Source organism: Rutidosis leptorrhynchoides, chromosome 5, assembly GCF_046630445.1.
Source record: "Rutidosis leptorrhynchoides isolate AG116_Rl617_1_P2 chromosome 5, CSIRO_AGI_Rlap_v1, whole genome shotgun sequence".
NCBI lineage: Eukaryota > Viridiplantae > Streptophyta > Magnoliopsida > Asterales > Asteraceae > Rutidosis > Rutidosis leptorrhynchoides.
Window position 1 is genome coordinate 304,872,404 of NC_092337.1, and position 17,938 is coordinate 304,890,341.

A 17,938-nucleotide genomic window follows, 5' to 3' on the forward strand; every position below is an offset into this window, starting at 1 on the left:
CCAGCGGAGAAAGTACAATGATCACCAGGATTGGGAGCTTCTCCCAATCACTTTCCCTCCTGTAATGTCAATTGATTCTATTAATGAGCCCATTATCATCAAGTGTCGCATCCCTGATTGCGGAATCCAGGTTAAGCGCATGCATGTTGACACTGGCAGCGGTGTCGATATTATGTATGAGCATTGTTATCGTTTCCTTCCGGCAGAAGTCAAAGCGCAGTTATGCCAGCCTGATATTACGCTATCAGGGTTTTCCGGAGAAAACTCGTGGCCGCTAGGCCGAATAGAATTAATGATAGAGCTGGCGGATGACAGGAACCCGCAGATGATCAGGCATGAATTGGTCGATTTTTATGTGTTTCGTTCAACTTCACGATATAACGCACTGCTAGGGAGAAACTTCATATGGCATTTCAACATCATCCCATCGGTAGTGCATGGTTTGATTAAGTTTCCCACAGTAGGAGGCGTTGCCACAGTTGCGTCACATCAAGCAACCGAGCTGTGTGGCTCTGTCTCTTCTGTAAGCGCTCCTAGCGTAGGAGAGCAACTTGCAAACTGTGCAGTAATAGGAAACCGCTTGCATCCGGATAAGCGAATTAAAATCGGCGCAGGCTTGTCAGCCAAAACGAAGGGCAAGTTGCATGGAATACTGTCAGCTAACGCAGATATTTTCGCATGGCGCGAGTCAGACATGACCGGGGTTCCGCGGGATATTGCGGAACATAAGTTAAACGTTAATCCATCATTGACACCCGTTAGGCAAAAGAAGCGGCATATGGCCCTAGACCGCAGTGATTGGTTGTGCGCAGAGGTGGACAACCTTGTCAAAGCAAAGATTCTGCGGGAAGTGCGTTATCAGACATGGGTTGCAAATCCTGTGTTGGTAAAAAAGGCTGACGGTAACTGGCGAATGTGCGTTGATTTCAAAGACATTAATAAGGCATGTCCTAAGGACAACTACCCTCTCCCGGAGATAGACTAGAAGGTAGAATCACTGTCGGGATTTAGGTACAAGTGTTTTTTGGACGCATACAAAGGTTATCACCAGATCTTAATGGCTGCAGAAGATGAGGACAAGACTGCTTTTCATACGCCGCAGGGTATTTATTGTTACACGAAGATGCCTTTCGGTTTAAAGAATGCGGGCGCGACCTATCAGCGTGTAATTGACGCAGCATTCAAGCACCAAATCGGTAGAAATCTTGAAGCGTACGTCGACGACTTGGTAATTAAAAGTAACACCGAAGAAGACATGCTCGCGGACATCCTGAAAATGTTTTCATCTCTGCGCAGGATCAACATGAAGCTTAACCCGCTAAAATGTAGTTTTGGGGAAGAGGAAGGCAAGTTTTTAGGTCATGTGGTGATAGCGCGGGGTATCAAGGCCAATCCCAAAAAGATTGAAGCCATTGATAATTTTCCATCTCCGAAGATAAAGAAAGATGTGCAGAGTCTAACGGGGAAACTTGCGGCTATCACACGGTTTCTGTCGAAAGCCGCAGAACGACAGTTACCATTCTTCAATACTTTGAAAAATTGTTTGAAGAAAAAAGACTTCGTATGGACTCAGGAAGCAGAATCAGCCTTTCAGGAGATGAAAAAGGTGCTTGCAGAATTACCAACACTTACTGCGCCAGTATCAGGAGAAACGCTAACGCTGTACCTCGCGGCATCGAAGGAAGTTATTAGCTCAGTCCTCATCGCGGATCGCGGAAAGGTAATCCATTAATTTACATGCTTTATTTATATCGCAGAAATTTAACGACTGAGGTTTGTCTCAGACGCAAATGCCGGTCTACTTCGTAAGCAAGACGCTGAAATCAAGCGAAGTAAACTACTCACCAATAGAAAAGCTTGTATATGCACTGGTCCATAAAGCGCGGCGTTTGCGCCGATATTTTCAAGCACATCCAATCGTGGTTCTAACTGATCAACCAATCAAACAGGTTGGTAAACGCCTACTTTGCGGCAATGACCGGGGTTACCGCATTGACTAACGCAATCATTTTTCTTTCAGGTGTTATACAAGCCTGAGATTTCTGGCCGAATGGCTAAGTGGGCAGTTGAATTAGGTGAACATGAAATAAATTTCTCTTCGCGCAGTGCGGTTAAGGGTCAAATACTTGCTGATTACCTAGCAGAATTACCTGCGGATGTCGAGGCGTCAGCAGAACATCAGGATCCACCTGCACCAATATTGTCACCATGGGAATTGTACACCGATGGTGCGTGCAGCGCATCTGGTGCAGGTGCGGGTATAATTTTAACAGGCCCAGATGGCGAAGAGCATACATACGCACTGCGGTTTAATTTTGCTGTTACGAACAACGAAGCAGAGTATGAGGATCTGTTAGCAGGTATGCGCATTGCGCATAGGTTAAATGTTAAAATTTTGTACGTATATGTGGATTCAAAGCTAGTATGTAGTCAGGTCAGCGGAGATTTCGAAGCGCATGACATAGCCATGCAGCAATATCTATCGCTTGTTCACAACCTCGCTGACCAATTTGAAGCTTTTCAAATCTCCCACGTAATGCGTGGGCAAAATAAGAAGGCGGATGCGCTAAGCAAACTGGCTGCCTTGGCTTTTGATCATATGGGGAAGAAAGTTCTAATAGAAGAACTCAATGCGAAATCCATTGTTATGATGCCTTTAGTGGCACCAGTTGAGGAATCAAGCTCAACATGGATGACGCCCATTGTGGCTTTTCTGCGGGATGGCACATCTCCTGCGGATTCTGAAATGTCCCGTTCTTATTGATTAAAAACGTTCCATATTAATTGATTTCGTTGCGAGGTTTTGACCTCTATATGAGACGTTTTTCAAAGACTGCATTCATTTTAAAACAAACCATAACCTTTATTTAATCAATAAAGGTTTAAAAAGTTTTACGTAGATTATCAAATAATGATAATCTAAAATATCCTGTTTACACACGACCATTACATAATGGTTTACAATACAAATATGTTACAACAAAATAAGTTTCTTGAATGCAGTTTTTACACAATAACATGCAAGCATGGACTCTAAATCTCGTCCTTATTTAAGTATGCGACAACGGAAGCTCTTAATAATCACATGAGAATAAACATGCTTAAAACGTCAACAAAAATGTTGGTGAGTTATAGGTTTAACCTATATATATCAAATCATAATAATAGACCACAAGATTTCATATTTCAATACACATCTCATACATAGAGATAAAAATCATTCATATGGTGAACACCTGGTAACCGACATTAACAAGATGCATATATAAGAATATCCCCATCATTCCGGGACACCCTTCGGATATGATATAAATTTCGAAGTACTAAAGCATCCGGTACTTTGGATGGGGTTTGTTAGGCCCAATAGATCTATCTTTAGGATTCGCGTCAATTAGGGTGTCTGTTCCCTAATTCTTAGATTACCAGACTTAATAAAAAGGGGCATATTCGATTTCGATAATTCAACCATAGAATGTAGTTTCACGTACTTGTATCTATTTTGTAAATCATTTATAAAACCTGCATGTATTCTCATCCCAAAAATATTAGATTTTAAAAGTGGGACTATAACTCACTTTCACAGATTTTTACTTCGTCGGGAAGTAAGACTTGGCCACTGGTTGATTCACAAACCTATAACAATATATACATATATATCAAAGTATGTTTAAAATATATTTACAACACTTTTAATATATTTTGATGTTTTAAGTTTATTAAGTCAGCTGTCCTCGTTAGTAACCTACAACTAGTTGTCCACAGTTAGATGTACAGAAATAAATAGATAAATATTATCTTGAATCAATCCACGACCCAGTGTATACGTATCTCAGTATTGATCACAACTCAAACTATATATATTTTGGAATCAACCTCAACCCTGTATAGCTAACTCCAACATTCACATATAGAGTGTCTATGGTTGTTCCGAAATATATATAGATGTGTCGACATGATAGGTCGAAACATTGTATACGTGTCTATGGTATCTCAAGATTACATAATATACAATACAAGTTGATTAAGTTATGGTTGGAATAGATTTGTTACCAATTTTCACGTAGCTAAAATGAGAAAAATTATCCAATCTTGTTTTACCCATAACTTCTTCATTTTAAATCTGTTTTGAGTGAATCAAATTGCTATGGTTTCATATTGAACTCTATTTTATGAATCTAAACAGAAAAAGTATAGGTTTATAGTCAGAAAAATAAGTTACAAGTCATTTTTGTAAAGGTAGTCATTTCAGTCGAAAGAACGACGTCTAGATGACCATTTTAGAAAACATACTTCCACTTTGAGTTTAACCATAATTTTTGGATATAGTTTCATGTTCATAATAAAAATCATTTTCTCAGAATAACAACTTTTAAATCAAAGTTTATCATAGTTTTTAATTAACTAACCCAAAACAGCCCGCGGTGTTACTACTACGGCGTAAATCCGGTTTTACGGTGTTTTTCGTGTTTCCAGGTTTTAAATAATTAAGTTAGCATATCATATAGATATAGAACATGTGTGTAGTTAATTTTAAAAGTCAAGTTAGAAGGATTAACTTTTGTTTGCGAACAAGTTTAGAATTAACTAAACTATGTTCTAGTGATTACGAGTTTAAACCTTCGAATAAGATAGTTTTATATATATGAATCGAATGATGTCATGAACATCATTACTACCTAAAGTTTAGTAGGTAGACCTAATGGAAGTGACAATAAATGATCTAGCTTCAAAGGATCTTGGATGGCTTGAAAGTTCTTGAAGTAGGATCATGACACAAAAACAAGTTCAAGTAAGATTTTTACTCGAATTAAGATAGTTTATAGTTATAGAAATTGAATCAAAGTTTGAATATGAATATTATCTTGAATAAGAAAGATAACCTACTGTATATAACAAAGGTTTCTTGATCTTAGATGATTACTTGGAATGGATTAGAAAGCTTGGAAGTAAATTAGTAAACTTGAAGGGATTTTTGAAGTGTTCTTGAAGTGTTCTTCCTATGATGATTATAGCTTGATTCTTGAAGTGATTTTTGATGAAGATGATGATTAACTACTGGAAAAATACGTTCATAATAGTGTGTGTGTGTTGAGAGAGAATTAGAAAGAGAATTGGAAGTGAAATGGAGTGAATGATGAGTGGTAATTGGTGAGTGGTGAGTGGGGTTAAAAGGAGTTCTAGTTAGTTGACCAGCTCATGGTAGAAGTTAAAATTGATTAGTCATACATGACATAATAAAGAGTGGAATCCCATGGTAGTTCCTATTGGTATATACTCATAGTAAGTACGTTTTGAAGCTGTGTATAATACGGGTAAGAATACGACTAGAATTCTTGATGAAAGAAAAGAATGGAAAAGTAACTGTAACCATTTTCGTTAAGTATGAGTGTTTTGATATATGTCTTGAAGTATTCCAAAAGTATTTTAATACATCTAAATACACTACTTGTATATACATTTTAACTGAGTCGTTAAGTCATCGTTAGTCGTTACATGTAAGTGTTGTTTTGAAACCTTTAAGTTAACGATATCAATTAATGTTGTTAACCCATTGTTTATTATATCTAATGAGATGTTAAATTATTATATTATCATGATATTATGATATATTAATATATCTTAATATGATATATATACATTTAAATGTCGTTACAACGATAATCGTTACATATATGTCTCGTTTCGAAATCCTTAAGTTAGTAGTCTTGTTTATATGTATATAACTCATTGTTAATATACTTATGGAGATAATTACTTATCATAATCTCATGTTAACCATATGTATATCCATATATATATCGTCATGTCGTTTTTACAAGTTTTAACGTTCGTGAATCGCCGGTCAACTTGGGTGGTCAATTGTCTATATGAAACATATTTCAATTAATCAAGTCTTAACAAGTTTGATTGCTTAACATGTTGGAAACATTTAATCATGTAAATATCAATCTCAATTAATATATATAAACATGGAAAAGTTCGGGTCACTACCGTACCTACCCGTTAAATAAATTTCGTCCCGAAATTTTAAGCTGTTGAAGGTGTTGACGAATCTTCTGGAAATAGATGCGGGTATTTCTTCTTCATCTGATCTTCACGCTCCCAGGTGAACTCGGGTCCTCTACGAGCATTCCATCGAACCTTAACAATTGGTATCTTGTTTTGCTTAAGTCTTTTAACCTCACGATCCATTATTTCGACGGGTTCTTCGATGAATTGGAGTTTTTCTTTGATTTGGATTTCATCTAACGGAATAGTGAGATCTTCTTTAGCAAAACATTTCTTCAAATTCGAGACGTGGAAAGTGTTATGTACAGCCGCGAGTTGTTGAGGTAACTCAAGTCGGTAAGCTACTGGTCCGACACGATTAATAATCTTGAATGGTCCAATATACCTTGGATTTAATTTCCCTCGTTTACCAAATCGAACAACGCCTTTTCAAGGTGCAACTTTAAGCATGACCATCTCTCCAATTTCAAATTCTATATCTTTTCTTTTAATGTCAGCGTAGCTCTTTTGTCGACAATGAAAACAATGACAAACTTGTCAAGGTATGGTCCACACACTCGGTTCATAAGGTCCATGAACACAGCTGGTGCATTAGTTAAACCAAATGGCATGACCATAAACTCGTAATGACCGTAACGTGTTCTGAAAGCAGTCTTTGGAATATCATCTTCTTTCACCCGCATTTGATGATACCCGAAACGTAAGTCAATCTTTGAATAAACAGACGAGCCTTGTAGTTGATCAAATAAGTGTCGATTCTCGGTAGTGGGTAGCGGTTCTTGATGGTAAGTTTGTTCAACTCTCGGTAGTCGATACACAACCTGAATGTACCATCTTTCTTCTTGACAAACAAAACAGGAGCTCCCCACGGTGATGTGCTTGGTCGAATGAAACCACGCTCTAAAAGTTCTTGTAATTGGCTTTGCAGTTCTTTCATCTCGCTGGGTGCGAGTCTGTAAGGAGCACGAGCTATTGGTGTAGCTCCTGGTACAAGATCTATTTGAAATTCAACGGATCGATGTGGGGGTAATCCCGGTAATTCTTTCGGAAATACATCGGGAAATTCTTTTGCAATGGGAACATCATTGATGCTCTTTTCTTTAGTTTGTACTTTCTCGACATGTGCTAGAATAGCATAGCAACCTTTTCTTATTAGTTTTTGTGCCTTCAAATTACTAATAATATGTAGCTTCGTGTTGCCCTTTTCTCCGTACACCATTAAGGGTTTTCCTTTTTCTCGTATAATGCGAATTGCATTTTTGTAACAAACGATCTCTGCTTTCACTTCTTTCAACCAGTCCATACCGATTATCACATCAAAACTCCCTAACTCTACTGGTATCAAATCAATCTTAAATGTTTCGCTAACCAGTTTAATTTCTCGATTCCGACATATATTATCTGCTGAAATTAATTTACCATTTACTAATTCGAGTAAAAATTTACTATCCAAAGGCGTCAATGGACAACTTAATTTAGCACAAAAATCTCTACTCATATAGCTTCTATCCGCACCCGAATCAAATAAAACGTAAGCAGATTTATTGTCAATAAGAAACGTACCCGTAACAAGCTCCGGGTCTTCCTGTGCCTCTGCCGCATTAATATTGAAAACTCTTCCGTGGCCTTGTCCATTCGTGTTCTCCTGGTTCGGGCAATTTCTAATAATGTGGCCCGGTTTTCCACATTTATAACAAACTACATTGGCATAACTTGCTCTGACACTACTTGCTCCGCCATTACTCGTTCCGACACCATTTGTTCCTTTCGTTCTATTAACCCCTGGTCCGTAGACCTCACACTTCGCTGCGCTATGACCATTTATTTTACACTTGTTGCAAAATTTGGTGCAGAACCCCGAGTGATACTTTTCACACCTTTGGCATAGCTGCTTCTGATTGTTGTTGTTGTTGCGGTTATTATTGTTGTTGGGATGATTGTTGTAGTTGCTGTTGTTGTTGTTGTTGTTGTTGTTGTTGTTGTTGGGCCGTTTGTTGTAGTTGCGATTGATGTTGCGATTGTTGGGATAATTGTTGCGATTATTGTTGTAATTGCTGTTGTTGTTGTATTGGTGATTCTTATCACCGTTTTCCTCCCACTTTTTTTTTTACTTGCTTCACATTGGCCTCTTCAGCAGACTGTTCTTTAATTCTTTCTTCAATCTGGTTCACTAGTTTGTGAGCCATTCTACATGCCTGTTGTATGGAGGCGGGCTCGTGTGAACTTATATCTTCTTGGATTCTTTCCGGTAATCCTTTCACAAACGCGTCGATCTTCTCTTCCTCATCTTCGAATGCTCCCGGACACAATAGGCACAATTCTGTGAATCGTCTTTCGTACTTGGTAATATCAAATCCTTGGGTTCGTAACCCTCTAAGTTCTGTCTTGAGCTTATTGACCTCGGTTCTGGGACGGTATTTCTCGTTCATCAAGTGCTTGAATGCTGACCACGGTAGTGCGTACGCATCGTCTTGTCCCACTTGCTCTAGATAGGTATTCCACCATGTTAACACAGAACCTGTGAAGGTATGCGTAGCGTACTTCACTTTGTCCTCTTCAGTACACTTACTTATGGCAAACACCGATTCGACCTTCTCGGTCTACCGTTTCAATCCGATCGGTCCTTCGGTTCCATCAAATTCCAAAGGTTTGCAGGCAGTGAATTCTTTGTAGGTGCATCCTACACGATTTTCTGTACTGCCAGATCCAAGGTTATTGTTGGTATGTAGCGCAGGCTGTACTGCGGCTATGTTTGAAGCTAGAAAAGTACGGAATTCCTCTTCATTCATATTCACGGTGTGTCGAGTAGTCGGTGCCATTTCCTTCAAAATAGTCAAATGGAACAAGTTAATCATACAGAATATTAAGAGTAGTTAATAGTATTTCGTAGCATAATATGAACTCATTTATAAAAGCTTTTTCTTCATATTAGCGTTTATAAGTTTAAATTTGGGTAGTACCTACCCGTTAAGTTCATACTTAGTAGCTAATATACAATTCAACTACTACAATTCTATATGAAAAACTGATTGTAATAATATTTCGCGTTCAAACTTTTATACAATATTTTACAAACTTACAATACCGCTTATTTTACATAAAGCATGAAATATAGCACACAATAACTTTGATACAAGATAGTTGTGAAGATAATTCTAGCTAGTACACAAGTCGTTCAGCAAAGGCAATAAAGACACGTAATTCATACGTCCAGAAACAAGTCATGCATTCTGGTTTTACTAGGACTACTTCCCATCCTTGGTCTTGTGGAACATAACCGTTATGGCCGTTGATAATACGGCGTGTTGTAACGTCGTCAAAGGGACGAGGGTTATGTAATGACCAACAGTCTCGTAATAACCTAAAAACCTCATTTCTTACCCCAATTACCGACTCCGTCACTTGTGGGAACGTTTTGTTTAATAGTTGTAGCCCGATGTTCTTGTTCTCACTTTGGTGAGAAGCGAACATTACTAACCCATAAGCATAACATGCTTCTTTATGTTGCATGTTAGCCGCTTTTTCTAAATCACGAAGTCCTATATTCGGATATACTGAGTCAAAATAATTTCTTAACCCGTTGCGTAAAATAGCATTTGGGTTCCCCGCAATATATGCGTCAAAGTAAACACATCGTAACTTATGGATTTCCCAATGTGATATCCCCCATATTTCGAACGAAAGCCTTTTATAAACCAAGGCATTCTTGGAACGTTCTTCGAATGTCTTACAAACTGATCTCGCCTTAAATAGTTGTGCCGAGGAATTCTGACCGACTCTAGACAAGATTTCATCAATCATGTCTCCGGGTAGGTCTCTTAAAATATTGGGTTGTCTATCCATTTTGTGTTTTTATACTGTAAAATAGACAAGAGTTAGATTCATAAAAAAATACTTATTAATACAAGCAATTTTTACATATATCATAAAGCATAAGCACACTATATTACATATATTACACCACACGAATACAACTATCTTATTCCGACTCGCTCGTTTCTTCTTGTTCGGTTTTGGTTCGTTTTGCCAAGTTTCTAGGGATATATGATGTTCCCCTAATACGAGCCGTCGTTGTCCACATTGGTTTAGAAAAACCTGGTGGTTTAGAGGTTCCCGGGTCATTGTTACAACTTAAGGACTTCGGGGGTTGACGATACATATAAAGTTCATCGGGGTTGGAATTAGATTTCTCTATTTTTATGCCCTTTCCCTCATTATTTTCTTTTGCCTTTTTAAATTCAGTTGGGGTAATTTCTATAACATCATCGGAATTCTCGTCGGAATCCGATTCATCGGAGAATTGGTAATCCTCCCAATATTTTGCTTCCTTGGCGGAAACACCATTGACCATAATTAACTTTGGTCGGCTGGTTGAGGATTCTCTTTTACTTAACCGTTTTATTATTTCCCCCACCGGTTCTATTTCTTATTCCGGTTCCGATTCTTCTTCCGGTTCCGATTCTTCTTCCGGTTCCGATTCTTCTTCCGGTTCCTCTTCGAGAACTTGTGAATCAGTCCACGAATCATTCCAATTTACATTTGACTCTTCATTATTATTAGGTGAGTCAATGGGACTTGTTCTAGAGGTAGACATCTATCACATAATATCAAACACGTTAAGAGATTAATATATCACATAATATTCATATGTTAAAAATATATAGTTTCCAACAAAAATGTTAAGCAATCATTTTTAAAGAAAACACGGTCGAAGTCCAGAATCACTAATGCATCCTAACAAACTCGATAAGACACACTAATGCAAATTTTCTGGTTCTCTAAGACCAACGCTCTGATACCAACTGAAATGTCCCGTTCTTATTGATTAAAAACGTTCCATATTAATTGATTTCGTTGCGAGGTTTTGACCTCTATATGAGACGTTTTTCAAAGACTGCATTCATTTTAAAACAAACCATAACCTTTATTTCATCAATAAAGGTTTAAAAAGCTTTACGTAGATTATCAAATAATGATAATCTAAAATATCCTGTTTACACACGACCATTACATAATGGTTTACAATACAAATATGTTACAACAAAATAAGTTTCTTGAATGCAGTTTTTACACAATAACATGCAATCATGGACTCCAAATCTCGTCCTTATTTAAGTATGCGACAGCGGAAGCTCTTAATAATCACCTGAGAATAAACATGCTTAAAACGTCAACAAAAATGTTGGTGAGTTATAGGTTTAACCTATATATATCAAATCATAATAATAGACCACAAGATTTCATATTTCAATACACATCCCATACATAGAGATAAAAATCATTCATATGGTGAACACCTGGTAACCGACATTAACAAGATGCATATATAAGAATATCCCCATCATTCCGGGACACCCTTCGGATATGATATAAATTTTGAAGTACTAAAGCATCCGGTACTTTGGATGGGGTTTGTTAGGCCCAATAGATCTATCTTTAGGATTCACGTCAATTAGGGTGTCTGTTCCCTAATTCTTAGATTACCAGACTTAATAAAAAGGGGCATATTCGATTTCGATAATTCAACCATAGAATGTAGTTTCACGTACTTGTGTCTATTTTGTAAATCATTTATAAAACCTGCATGTATTCTCATCCCAAAAATATTAGATTTTAAAAGTGGGACTATAACTCACTTTCACAGATTTTTACTTCGTAAGACTTGGCCACTGGTTGATTCACGAACCTATAACAATATATACATATATATCAAAGTATGTTTAAAATATATTTACAACACTTTTAATATATTTTGATGTTTTAAGTTTATTAAGTCAGCTGTCCTAGTTAGTAACCTACAACTAGTTGTCCACAGTTAGATGTACAGAAATAAATCGATAAATATTATCTTGAATCAATCCACGACCCAGTGTATACGTATCTCAGTATTGATCACAACTCAAACTATATATATTTTGGAATCAACCTCAACCCTGTATAGCTAACTCCAACATTCACATATAGAGTGTCTATGGTTGTTCCGAAATATATATAGATGTGTCGACATGATAGGTCGAAACATTGTATACGTGTCTATGGTATCTCAAGATTACATAATATACAATACAAGTTGATTAAGTTATGGTTGGAATAGATTTGTTACCAATTTTCACGTAGCTAAAATGAGAAAAATTATCCAATCTTTTTTACCCATAAATTCTTCATTTTAAATCCGTTTTGAGTGAATCAAATTGCTATGGTTTCATACTGAACTCTATTTTATGAATATAAACAGAAAAAGTATAGGTTTATAGTCGGAAAAATAAGTTACAAGTCATTTTTGTAAAGGTAGTCATTTCAGTCGAAAGAACGACGTCTAGATGACCATTTTAGAAAACATACTTCCACTTTGAGTTTAACCATAATTTTTGGATATAGTTTCATGTTCATAATAAAAATCATTTTCTCAGAATAACAACTTTTAAATCAAAGTTTATCATAGTTTTTAATTAACTAACCCAAAACAGCCCGCGGTGTTACTACGACGGCGTAAATCCGGTTTTACGGTGTTTTTCGTGTTTCCAGGTTTTAAATCATTAAGTTAGCATATCATATAGATATAGAACATGTGTGTAGTTAATTTTAAAAGTCAAGTTAGAAGGATTAACTTTTGTTTGCGAACAAGTTTAGAATTAACTAAAATATGTTCTAGTGATTACGAGTTTAAACCTTCAAATAAGATAGTTTTATATATATGAATCGAATGATGTTATGAACATCATTACTACCTCAAGTTTAGTAGGTAAACCTACTGGAAGTGACAATAAATAATCTAGCTTCAAAGGATCTTGGATGGCTTGAAAGTTCTTGAAGTAGGATCATGACACAAAAACAAGTTCAAGTAAGATTTTTACTCGAATTAAGATAGTTTATAGTTATAGAAATTGAATCAAAGTTTGAATATGAATATTACCTTGAATAAGAAAGATAACCTACTGTATATAACAAAGGTTTCTTGATCTTAGATGATTACTTGGAATGGATTAGAAAGCTTGGAAGTAAATTAGTAAACTTGAAGGGATTTTTGAAGTGTTCTTCCTATGATGATTATAGCTTGATTCTTGAAGTGATTTTTGATGAAGATGATGATTAACTACTGGAAAAATACGTTCATAATAGTGTGTGTGTGTTGAGAGAGAATTAGAAAGAGAATTGGAAGTGAAATGGAGTGAATGATGAGTGGTAATTGGTGAGTGGTGAGTGGGGTTAAAAGGAGTTCTAGTTAGTTGATCAGCTCATGGTAGAAGTTAAAATTGATTAGTCATACATGACATAATCAAGAGTGGAATCCCATGCTAGTTCCTATTGGTATATACTCATAGTAAGTACGTTTTGAAGCTGTGTATAATACGGGTAAGAATACGACTAGAATTCTTGATGAAAGAAAAGAATGGAAAAGTAACTGTAACCATTTTCGTTAAGTATGAGTGTTTTGATATATGTCTTGAAGTATTCCAAAAGTATTTTAATACATCTAAATACACTACTTGTATATACATTTTAACTGAGTCGTTAAGTCATCGTTAGTCGTTACATGTAAGTGTTGTTTTGAAACCTTTAAGTTAACGATCTCAATTAATGTTGTTAACCCATTGTTTATTATATCTAATGAGATGTTAAATTATTATATTATCATGATATTATGATATATTAATATATCTTAATATGATATATATACATTTAAATGTCGTTACAACGATAATCGTTACATATATGTCTCGTTTCGAAATCCTTAAGTTAGTAGTCTTGTTTATATGTATATAACTCATTGTTAATATACTTATGGAGATACTTACTTATCATAATCTCATGTTAACCATATGTATATCCATATATATATCGTCATGTCGTTTTTACAAGTTTTAACGTTCGTGAATCGCCGGTCAACTTGGGTGGTCAATTGTCTATATGAAACATATTTCAATTAATCAAGTCTTAACAAGTTTGATTGCTTAACATGTTGGAAACATTTAATCATGTAAATATCAATCTCAATTAATATATATAAACATGGAAAAGTTCGGGTCACTACAGATTCCGCTGATGCAAAGAAAGTCGCGTTAAGGCACCGCTGTATGCCCTTGAGGGTGACGTCCTATATAGAAAGAATTATTTGGGACCGCACTTAAGGTGCATTGGCCCGAAAGAGGCAGAGGAAGTTGTACGCGAGGTGCATGAAGGTGCATGCGCACTCCATTCGGGGCACAGGTCCATTGTGTCAAAAATAATGCGGCTAGGATATTATTGGCCCACCATGTACGCGGATACTGCGCGCATAGTTAAGCAATGTGAATCATGCCAAATACATGCACCTATTAGCAGAGCACCTGCACATCCAATGATACCAGTCTCCTCACCGTGGCCATTCTGCAAATGGGCAATCGATATAGTCGGACCATTCCCAAAAGGTCGAGGTAATTTTATCATTTATTTTCTAAACATGTTACTCACATCAGTACCTTACGCACATTCTGCACACGCAGGAAACATCAAATTCTTGATTGTTGCAATCGACTATTTCACAAAGTGGGTCGAAGCGAGACCGCTGGCAGCAATCTCAGGAAAAAGGGTGCGAAATTTTGTATGGGAAGACATCGTCTGTCGATTTGGTATACCAAACGAAATTGTTAGCGATAACGGTACGCAGATCGCGGGTGACCCTTTTCGCAGCTGGTGCGCGGAGCTTAATATTAAGCAAACTTTTACATCTGTTGCGCATCCGCAGGCGAATGGCCAGTGCTAAGTCACCAACCGGGATATAGTAGCTGGAATCAAAGCTAGGTTGGGTCATGGTCGCGTTGGTTGGGTGGATGAACTACCGAAGGTTTTATGGGCGCATAGAACAACACCCAAAGCAAGCACTGGTGAGACCCCGTTCAGTTTGGTCTATGGATCAGAAGCTGTTGTACCTTCAGAAATTGGGGTACCAACGTTCCGCATACAAAATTTTGATGAGCAAAATAACTTTGAAGCTTTGCGGGAAAATCTTAATTTGCTGGAAGAGCGCAGACTCTCTGCGGCTGTCAACGAAGCAAATAACAAGCAAAAAATTGCAAAGTACTATAATCAGCGTGTGCGTTCGCGCTCTTACAAGTGCGGTGACTTGGTTTGGCGTCAGAACGACGCAAGTCATGCGGAGGATACTGGGAAAATGGGCCCCCGTTGGGAAGGTCCATACAGGGTAGTGAAGGCAAACAATACCGGGGCGTACCATCTCGAGACATTAGATGGAAAACCTGTGAAACGCACTTGGCATGCGACGTTATTGAAAAAATGTTATATGTAGCTAGGTGGACCTGATCACTCCAGTTTATTGTAGCACATTATTTTTTCTATGTAATTTCCGTCCGTTTGGATGTGTCGCGGTTGTAATTGTGATTAATGCCAATTAAATATTTACTCGCGCATACTTTTGTTGTTTAAATCTTTTTTGTATGCAGTTCCTGCCTACTTAAGGGGTGTCCTCTAGCCCCCGTACGACAGAAGCCTGTTTGGTTACAAGGCTAGACGCTAACGGCAGGAAAAGGGAATTGGTTTTCCCCTAGCCAAGCGCCACGCAGACTAGATGGCTGCAAAGTCGACTTAAAAAATTACAAGCATTGGTTTGCTTGTGCGTAATTACTCTCGCATTGGTTTGCTTGAGGAACTCTTAAGCATAAAGACATTGGCTTGTTTTTAGTTGCGTTGCTTACCATACAGCTACCGTGCACCTCTAGTACATGACAAAGCAAAAACGCAGTAGCTTCTGAGTCTAAATTGTTAAAGGTAAATTGTTAAAGTATTGGTTTATTTTACGCAGTACCATCCGCATACGCATGAGTTTTGGTTAACTATGCCCATGGGCATGCGGTTCACCTTTTGTTTTGATTCGCGATATATAAACAAATAAACACACTACGCATGCATAACAGGAATATATATACATCAAATTAAGTTGTTACACAAATGGTAATAGTTTTAAACGCCTGCCCATCACGGGACCTATGGCTCAAAAATTGTATTTACAATTGCCTGCCTAAGCATAGGACTTACGGCGCAAACTATTACAACAAACTAAAACTCCTCCTTGAGGAACCTATCAATTGACATATTAGGGTCCGTGGCAAACGCATTAATTAGGGGGATCGGGATGGCAGTGATGGCTTCTTCCGCTTCCATGAGCACCGCAGCCGTACCCTCCTTCAATTTTTTCTGCACGACGTCAGGGTACGGCGGTGTGAGCCCGCAGGCTTGGATCACCTCTAGCACTGCCTTGTTGATTTCGTGGTCTTTAACCGCGTCAACATAGGCGTTGAACTTGTCGGACACAGGTTCATAATCCATTACTTTCTGCGCAATGGTAGGAAGAGCGGTGCGGAGTTTTGTCAAGTCCGCCTCCGCTAGCTCGCGACCTGTAACCGCGTCATCCTTTTCCCTCGTCACCCTTTCCAGCTCCACCCGCAGACGCTCCGCCTCCCCCTTGGACTGGTCAACCGCCCCAACCAGCTCGCTGTTTTTCTTTCTCTCTTCAATCAGTGCAGTTTTGGTTTCCGCCGCGGTTAACTCCACCGCCTTGCGCGCTTCTTCTGCGGCGTCCCTGTCTTTCTTCACCTGATCAACCCCCGCTTGCAGCAGCCCTAGCTCTGTTTCTTTCCGCAAGGCCACTTGATACAAGTTAGTGGAACGGCGGGCTTGATCCGCAACCATGCCAAAAAGACGAGGCCGTTTTGGACGAAGGCGTTGAGCGCCTGATTAAAAGGCAGTGCGGCTAGTTGGTTGCGGAACTCAGCAGGGAAGATTTGTTGAAGGAAAGCGGATTGTTCTGCGGCGTTTTCCGCAGATGACTGGGTGAGCTGCGCCAGGTTCGCCAATCGAAAGCTACCGTGTGGCGGGGTTGGTGTAGACTCGGAGTCCAGGTGTATCGTCTTGTCCTTTGACTCGGCGGTAGCTTCGAGGTCCGGATTGACCCGCGGTGGGGTGTGATGAGTCTCTTCAGTATGCCCTGCGTATTCATAAATGGTTAAATAAATGCAAACTTAAATGTGCGGTATGCGCGCAAGCAGAACTCTTACCAGATGATGGGGGAGGTAGATCCGCAGAACGGGGTTCGATGGGAACGAAGTTGTCGTTCCGCTTGTCCTCCCTCTGTTTGGGAGTGAGTTTCTTCTTCTTATGTTGGGATTGGGAGGCTTCGGCGGCCTTGCGCTTATTGCCGGAGGTGGCAGGTGCATTCTCGCCAGTCTTCTCCTGCTCTAACGGCTGGTTCACATTCTGTTTGCGGAAGGCGATGCCCGCAATCTCCTCCGCAGTCAATACTCTCTTCATCTTCATCTCTGCAAACATGCACGCATGCGTTAGAACACATAAATAGCACTGTTGTTAGTACGTGATTATACTATTCCTACCCTTTCCATCCGGTCCGACTATGGCTGGACGCACATCCTCCCATGGCCAGTGTGCGGATATCTTCCCTAGCCGCAACATCACGTTCCCGTATGACCGGTGTACCAGCTGTGCGTTAGCGCACTCCGCTAACAGCTTTGTTTCCTCGTCATCAAGGACCGGGGTTTTGTTCACATCCTTTTCCACCTTCTCGCACCATATAAGCGTTTGCGGAAAAGCGGTACCAACTACAGTTTGGTCAATGAAAAAGAAAGTTTCTTTCCAGTTACCCGCATTCGACTTTGGGGTTTTGGTGAAATTTTGACGGGCAAAGAAGGTGAACCAGGATTTGTGGTGATTGGCTAAGCGGTATAGATGACAGAAAACTTTAACCAACGGAACCCTATCGAGTGCGGCGCACCACATTTCAAACAGAACTATTTTGCCTATGGCATAAGGGTGTAGTTGTCCTAATCCCACTCTTAAGTGATCTAATATGCCTAGGAAGAAGTCGGATGGGGGAACCCTAAAGTTACCATGCTTGAACGCATGTTCGTAGATGGCCACC